Source organism: Salarias fasciatus, chromosome 23, assembly GCF_902148845.1.
Source record: "Salarias fasciatus chromosome 23, fSalaFa1.1, whole genome shotgun sequence".
In the NCBI taxonomy this organism is placed as follows: domain Eukaryota; kingdom Metazoa; phylum Chordata; class Actinopteri; order Blenniiformes; family Blenniidae; genus Salarias; species Salarias fasciatus.
In genome coordinates, this window is record NC_043766.1 from 36,381,490 (window position 1) to 36,389,137 (window position 7,648).

At 41.6% G+C, this 7,648-nt stretch overlaps 2 protein-coding genes across 2 annotated transcripts in view; both read left to right on the top strand.

Annotated features, from left to right (window-relative positions):
- The window catches only part of LOC115382176 (NACHT, LRR and PYD domains-containing protein 3-like), a 1,518,151-nt gene that overhangs the window by 532,038 nt on the left and 978,465 nt on the right, over positions 1 to 7,648 (top strand). The gene's annotated exons all lie outside the window — the stretch shown is intronic.
- LOC115382197 (NLR family CARD domain-containing protein 3-like) overlaps positions 1 to 7,648 on the top strand; it is a gene marked incomplete at its 3' end in the record, with an annotated part of 1,183,065 nt that overhangs the window by 58,523 nt on the left and 1,116,894 nt on the right.

Here is a 7,648-nt window from a genome sequence, read left to right on the forward strand (position 1 = left end):
ACGTCACCATTAACAGCACCTTGGATTTATCAGTAAAAAGCAACTCATTAATAATATGCAGCACACTGATGGGTTGGCTATTTCAGCACCATGGACAGCGCCTTGGATTTTTCATGAAAGAGCACCCTGCTGATAAGCTGCACCACAAGGTGGATTGGCTTTTTCAGCACCGTGGACAGTGCCTTGATCTTTTTTAATGTAAAAGTGACCTGTACCTATTTCAGCACCATGGACAGCACCTTGGTTTTATCATTAAACATCGACCCACCAACAATCTGCACAGATATGGTGGATTGGCTATTTCAGCTTCATGGACAGCACCTTGGTTTTATCAGTAAGAAACAACCCATTTATAATCTGCACAACATTGATCAATTTGCTACTTCAGCACATGGACAGCACATCTGATATATCATATATCAATAGGACACAATGTTAATCTGCAACATAATGATTAGTTATAATAGCACCATGGACAGCGAAATGGACTCATTAAACTAGTGATGTGATGATACTCCTCACCACAATGGTGTATTGACTATTTCAGCACCATGCACAGTGCCTTGAATTTATCATTAAATAGTGACCCACTAACAATCTGCACTAACGTGCTGGATTGGCTATTTAAGCACCATGGACAGTGCCTTCGATTTTTTTGTTAAACAACGACCTGCTGATAGTCTGCACCACAATTTTCGATTGGGTATTTCAGCACCATGGACCGCACATCTAATATAACAGTGAATAGGAACACAATTTTAATCTGCAACACATTGATTGGCTATATTGGCCCCATGGACAGCACCTAGGATTCCTAATTAAACAGTGACTTAATACTAATCTTTACCATAATAGATAGTTGGCTATTTCAGCACCAAGGACAGTGCCTTGGACTTATTGAAATAGTGACCTACTAACAATCTACACCACAACAGTCAATTGGCTATTTCCAGGCACCATTGACAGCTCCTTTTTTTCCAATTTTTCATGAAATAGCAACCTGTTGCTCCACATTTGTTAATTGGCTAATTCAACGCCATGGACAGCACCTTGGATTTATCAATAAATAGTGACCCACTGATAATCTGCTCCTCAACGATGGATTGGCTATTTCAGCATCATGGACAGCGCCTTGAATTATTCAAGAAAGAGTGACCTGCTGATAATCTGCAGGATAATGATGGATTGGCTGTTTCAGCTCCATGGACAGCACCTAGGATTTTTTTTAATGAAAGAGCTACTTTCTGATAATCTGCACCACAATGGTGGATTGGTCTACCAACAACAAAACAGCTGGATATCAAGGCTTGATGCATGAACGCAACAAAATAAGGATGAAGTGAAAAAGTACTACCGTATTTTCTGCACGATCAGGCTCACTGTATTAACAGGCACACAGTCAATTAATGGCTTTTATTAAAAAATAAATGCACACCACATTTTAAGGCGCACATTATGTATAGAATAGTATGAGCGAAATACATATCGGCAGTCTCGGTGGTTACATTCTCGGTTGAAATGTGTGATTAAAGCGACATATCAGAGCAAGTTTGACTGAGGATCGCTCCTCTTCACGGATGTGCAGCTCAGAGCGGCCACGACTGGTCTAACTCGCTCGGTCACCAGGGTTCAGCCAGCTGCCGTCTCCTGAGTGAAGCGCCCCACCAACAGCTCAGCCGCAGCCGGCCAGCCGCTCCCGAAGTCCCGGCGGGTGGGCTGCCGGGCGGGGGCCGGCCGTTCTCGGAGTCGCAGCGTGGAGGCTGCCGCCCGGCGTCCAGACGCTTCCCACGTCGGCCGGGTGTGCAGTTACTTACTGTGCTCCGCGGTTGGGAGAGTGGAGAATGTGCCTGAAGCTTCGTGTGCCGCTCTGTATAAACTAGCTAGCTTAGCAGCTTAGCAAGCAGGGGCTGTTTGCTCATGTGATCGGGGTGATTACCGTAATTGCCGCGAAAAAGGCGCATCGAATTATAAGGCGCTCTGTTGGATTTTGAGAAAATTACAGGCTTTGACGTGCGTCTTATAGTGCGTAAAATATGGTATCTTTTGAAGATTAAAGTTGTATTCTTGCTGGTCCGCTGAACCCTAAACTGCTTCCAGCGAATCGATCGAGTGCCTTTTTATGTGGGACGCCTCCACTGATGTGATGTGTGAAGAGGTGATTGTCATTCACAATGTACAAGTGCAATCTAAGTGTATTCCACTGGCACAATCATGCATGAATTCAAATGCATGTTGTACACACAATTTAATGCGAACATTGCAGACTAACAGCAATAAATAATACCTGCACCTCAAGGCTGGATGCATCAAAACAACTAAATAAAGTCCCAACTTCTGCTGTCAATAAAGCAACTCTGAGTTATGTTCTTGTTGTTAAAACACCACACATATAACCTACAGTTTGGATGCACGTGCATCAAATCACATGCACATTGTATTATTATTTGAGCAAACATGGGAGTCACACAACAGAAAAAGAGCTGCACCTCCAGGCTGGGCGCTTTAACACAACTAAGAAGAAGAAAGGTTCCTCCTCCTGCTGCAGCTCTGGGTTCCTCTCTTGCTGATCCTTCACTGCAGGCGCTGTGAAGGTTCTGGGTTCTCCAGGCTGCTTCCTCCTGATCCCTTCCGCCCTTTAAAGCTACACTACCTGATTCTCTGGATTGGAACTGTACACCACGCCCCCTTTTTCGTGCCACTCCCGTACAGTCCCTCCCTCTTCCTCTCAGGCACCTCCTCCATGTGCGTGCACGAGATTGCGCCCATGTACATGCACGCTGCTGCTTCCTGTTCAGAAGATGGTCACTATGATGACATTTGGCGAATAATTTTGCTATCTGAATATGGTTCTATTTTCAGTCTCTTTCTCCACCAGTTGACCTGCGGGTGGAGGAAACTCTTGTTTCAGACTAAACCTCCACTTTACTTTGAAATTCTAACCACATGTGATGAATGTCAGCATTTCTTTACACAGACAGTTCGGCTTTTCACCTGTTCACCCTCATGTCTGTTTGTGTTGCTGGAGTCACGTGAGGATTGATACAAACGAATCCCCCGTAGTTCCCAGAGCTGATGTCGAAGGATCAATTCTCCTGATTCAATCAAGGTTTAGGAGCCAGATCATGAATTTTGAAGAGCCGTGCTTCTGTTTCTGCTCAGCATAATTTACCAGCTGCTTTCCTGCCGCTGTCTGATGGAACTACTTCTTCTTGCACCTGGAGCTGTCCAGGTGTTCTCACTCAGCTTCATTCACTTCAGGTGTGTTCATGATGCATTCAGGGACAACTGGGGAAAAGGGATAATGTTACACTTCTGTAAATTTGATGCCTCTCAGTGGAATGGAATTTCTCAGATATTCCACTTTTATCTATATGTATGTCTTTATTCAATCTTTAATTAATACATTTCATTTTTTCAATCAATGAATAATTAGCCAGTACTTGAACCCAAGACTTTCTTGCTGTGAGGCAAGAGCGCTAACCATTATGTCACTGTGTGTATCTATGCACCTGAACTCCCCCTGCTATTAATTCTTTGTGCTTTTCTTTTGTCCAGATCATCTGTTGTGAAATAAACCATGAACCTAAACCTAAGATGTTACTCCTCTCGAGTTCAAAATCAAGCCTCAAAAGTTCTTGGGTTGAAACGGGCATTTATTGAACAAGCTGCTTTGCTTTAACCGCCTTCACAGTGCCGTCAATCAATAACACAACATAAGCTTTAACACAGGAAAACAAAGAAAAGCTTATACCTCATTGGCCTCATCAACTCAAGAGGGTAAAGTTGCTCTTTAATGGCTTCTTCCTTAAAAGACGCTTTTTGTTTTCAAATAAACTTATTGAGCCGCCGTCTCCTGCAAACTTCTCCCGCACAGCACCGCCTGTGGCTTTAAATGTGTACGCCCCTTAATGTGGTCCGATGAGCAACAGCACAGGGAACAATTAAAAAAAAAAGGTTCCTCTCTAATTTTACGAGATCCTTTAAACAAAATAAATGAACTTTATCTAAATCAACTTACTGATTGATTGATTGATTGATTGATTGATTTTATTTCGGACACAGCGGCAATCCACAGAAAAGAAATAATAAAATACAGAAGAGAACAACACACATACACAACAAGACAGACATTCCAACATCAAGTGTTTCCATACAAGCTAAAACGCCAATGCCTCCAGAGGTATTATTGTGTATTTTCATGTCCTTTTTAGCGGAGTGATTAAATAATAAACCAACAAATATGCCAGCTGTCTCTGATGGCAGCTACATAAGATAAGATAAGATAAGATAAGATAAGATAAGATAAGATAAGATAAGATAAGATGACTTGATATTCCTTTTTCGGTGGAATGTTCCATGATGTACCTGAACATATCACCCACAGAGACAGTTTTTTTTTTTTTGTTTTTTTTTTTTAATGAAGTCATTAAACCTGTATGCCGTGAAGGATTGTATCTTTATTCAAACTTTACTTTCTGTGATGTTTTTTTTTCCCCCGCTTCAAGTTGGAGTTTTCCAAATTACCGAGTCCTTTAAATGCATCATATTTGAATTGGAGTTGCTTCCAACTGAGAGCCTCGGCCATGTTGCAATGAAATATAATAGTTACCTTAGCGCAAACTCAAATATACATTGTTTTATTACTATAACTTCAGGTTAAATGTGGAGTTTGTCAGAGGGTTTGATCTGCTTCACTCCAGTTCACTTAGCATGTTTTCAGTGCCGTCTTTCATTGTTGTCTGAGTAAGCAGATATTGTGTCAGTGATCAGACACAATATCAACTATAGCTTCAGATTAATTGTGATTAAAAACCTTTTTTTGTTTGGTCTCCTGATAAGGTTATGTGTTTTGTACTTCACTGCAATCATGTCCAGTAACCACAGAACTGCTTTACTGAGTCAACAAAATATGTTCTTTTGTGCATTTCTTAAAGGGACAGTTGCTACATTTCGGGCTGCTAGCGTCAGACGCTAGACGGAAATGAAACTTTGGTCAGTAGTCAGTGATCAATATAAGGTGAGGTGTGTGTGAAATGCAATCTTGAATAAATACTTGAAGTGTAACATTTAAAGTATTACTCTACTGTAATTAACTCAAATTTAGTTAACAACATCATCAGAACAATTGACAAAATAAAACAATGCATTGGGACAGTTATTGCAATTTTTCTGATGGTTTTCTGTATCATTAAATGCAAGTTATATTACTTTTCTACTTATTTTTCTTTATATGAACATATTATTTATTTACCATCCACACCAGCAACTTCTGCAACTTTTTTTCACGCCTCATCCTTTCTTTGGTTGTCCTTATAAAAACCATGTGACGGGTCATAAAGTATTTTTTGATTTTGCACTTCCACAATCAAGCGCTCCTCCTCCATGGTGAAGCGGGGTGACACTGAACCTGTGACAGCAGGTCTGTCTCCGCCCTGATGATGTTTTCCAGGTGCGGCGCTTTTCCGTTGTTGAGACGGTTTATTTGATTTCGAAACATCTCTGGATGTTTTATTTTGTGTTTGTGCTCGACTTCCTCTCCATGATATTTTGTGTGCTGAATTGCTGCGCCGTGGTCTGGTAACAAACTCAAACTCACCTCACTCTCGCAACATGTTAATGACGTTAACACCAGCGACAACCCCCCCTCACCCCCCTCTAAAATTTTCTCACCGGATCTAGACGATTCACATAAATGATCCAATTTGAAATTAAATCGGCGGAAATCCGCGGATCGGCGGAAAATTGCCATGTATGGTTAAAAAAAAAAAAAAAAAAAGGATCATTAGTTCTCTACTTTTCACAAGTTGTTTCTCGTGTCTGGTTATTTTTTTCAGTTCTTCAGAGGGTATCTTCATCTTTGACTCTGATGAGTCCCAACAAGACCGGACCACTGCATGCCACCATTTAACACAATATCTGGAGGTACCATAATGACATGTAGCATCCCTCTTTCTACATTATTGATCCACCTCTGCAGCTCATTGGTGCTGTCATATTAATAGGCTTTTTAATGCTGACTGGGCAGACAAACCAAGAAAAAAACAGTACAGTTGGTTCTACCGACATGTCCAACAGTGTAATAATATCCAGAGGAAAATTCCTCCTAGCAGTGAAAAAAATGTGTGTTGTGATCACACACACTGGCATTAAAAGGTTACAAACTGTGAAAATCACTGAAAGCTGGAGACGGATGTTCAGCACTGGAGTCCATCAAAATAGTTTGAAAAACTCAATTATCATGAAATGTGTGGCAACTTTTAGGAGGGGACCAAAATATGTCAGCAGCCAGAGTGGGCAGAGTCCCCCCCCCCCCCCCCCCCCCCCTTCCCATGGGGTAGAGATGTGGAACCCCCACTGTGACTGAACATTGGAGGAGGCGCTGCAGGGCAATCTGCACCGGAAGCAGCCTCTGACGACCGGCTCTGCACACTCAGTAAAACAACGCGGATAGAAAAAGATTGGAATATGACTTCATACAAGTAATTTTTAAGCAATCTTTTCTGGCTCATGACCTGTGACGGCAGGATTTAATAACTTGACTGCTGCAGGCGGCTGATCAGTGACAGAGAGTACGCTGCAAGCTAGCTCGCGTTAGCTGCGGCTAGAGAAACTTAACAGCGTACTGTGGCTCAGTGTGCAGTTTATTTTTTGCTCCATCGACATGCCATCAAAGAAAAACCCAGCTATGGAGGAGACGGAGGACATCAGATAGACATTTGATTTCCTCTCTCAGGACATATCAACAATAAAGACGAAGCAAGACAAGATTCTCAAACTTCTGGAGTAAGTAACGGAGCTACGTACGTACGTCGAGGAGAAGGACAGAAAGAGGAAATTGGAAGACCTGGAACAGTACCCCAGACTAAACGATGTGATCGTGACCGGACTAAAGATCAAACCCCGTTCATATGGCGGCGGGGAGCAGCCCACTGAGGTGGAGGTGAGCTCCGCGGAACAACAGGTGGTGGCTTTTCTCGCGACCAGGGACTTACATCTGGATGTGGACTCAATCGAAGCTTGCCACCCGCTCCCCATGAAGAAGAACACCACACCAGCTGTGATACTGAGGTTCGTCAACAGGAAAAAAATAAGACTGCACTGATGAGACAAGGAAAAAAGCTGAAAGGTACAAATGTATATTTAAATGACCACTTAATCAAGAGGAATGTAGAAATCACCAAAAAGGCCAGATTCTTATGGAAACAAAACAAAATACAAAACACTTGGGTGATGAACTGTAAAATATTCATCAAACTTAATGGATCACCTGAAGAGGCTAAAGTACTGGTGATCAATAACATAGAAGAATTGAATAAATATGAATGATATTGATGAGTCAGGGGCAATGAGATAAAGCACCTGTGTGTACTCAAACTATGACATCCAGTCACATTTGTTTGGATAGTAAAGACTTACAGACACATCAAGAAACTCTGGAATATGAACTCATGGAACTGAAATTATCTGAGTACACTGAATATAGAATTGGAAGACCAAGTAGACCCTGATAACACATTTCTATATTACACTGAGAATGATTATAATACTTCTGTTGAATCACAAGGGACATTTTCTATTATCCACGTCAATAGTAAAAGTATGTATGCAAATTTCAAAGCAATCAAAGAATATCTACAACAAATTATGC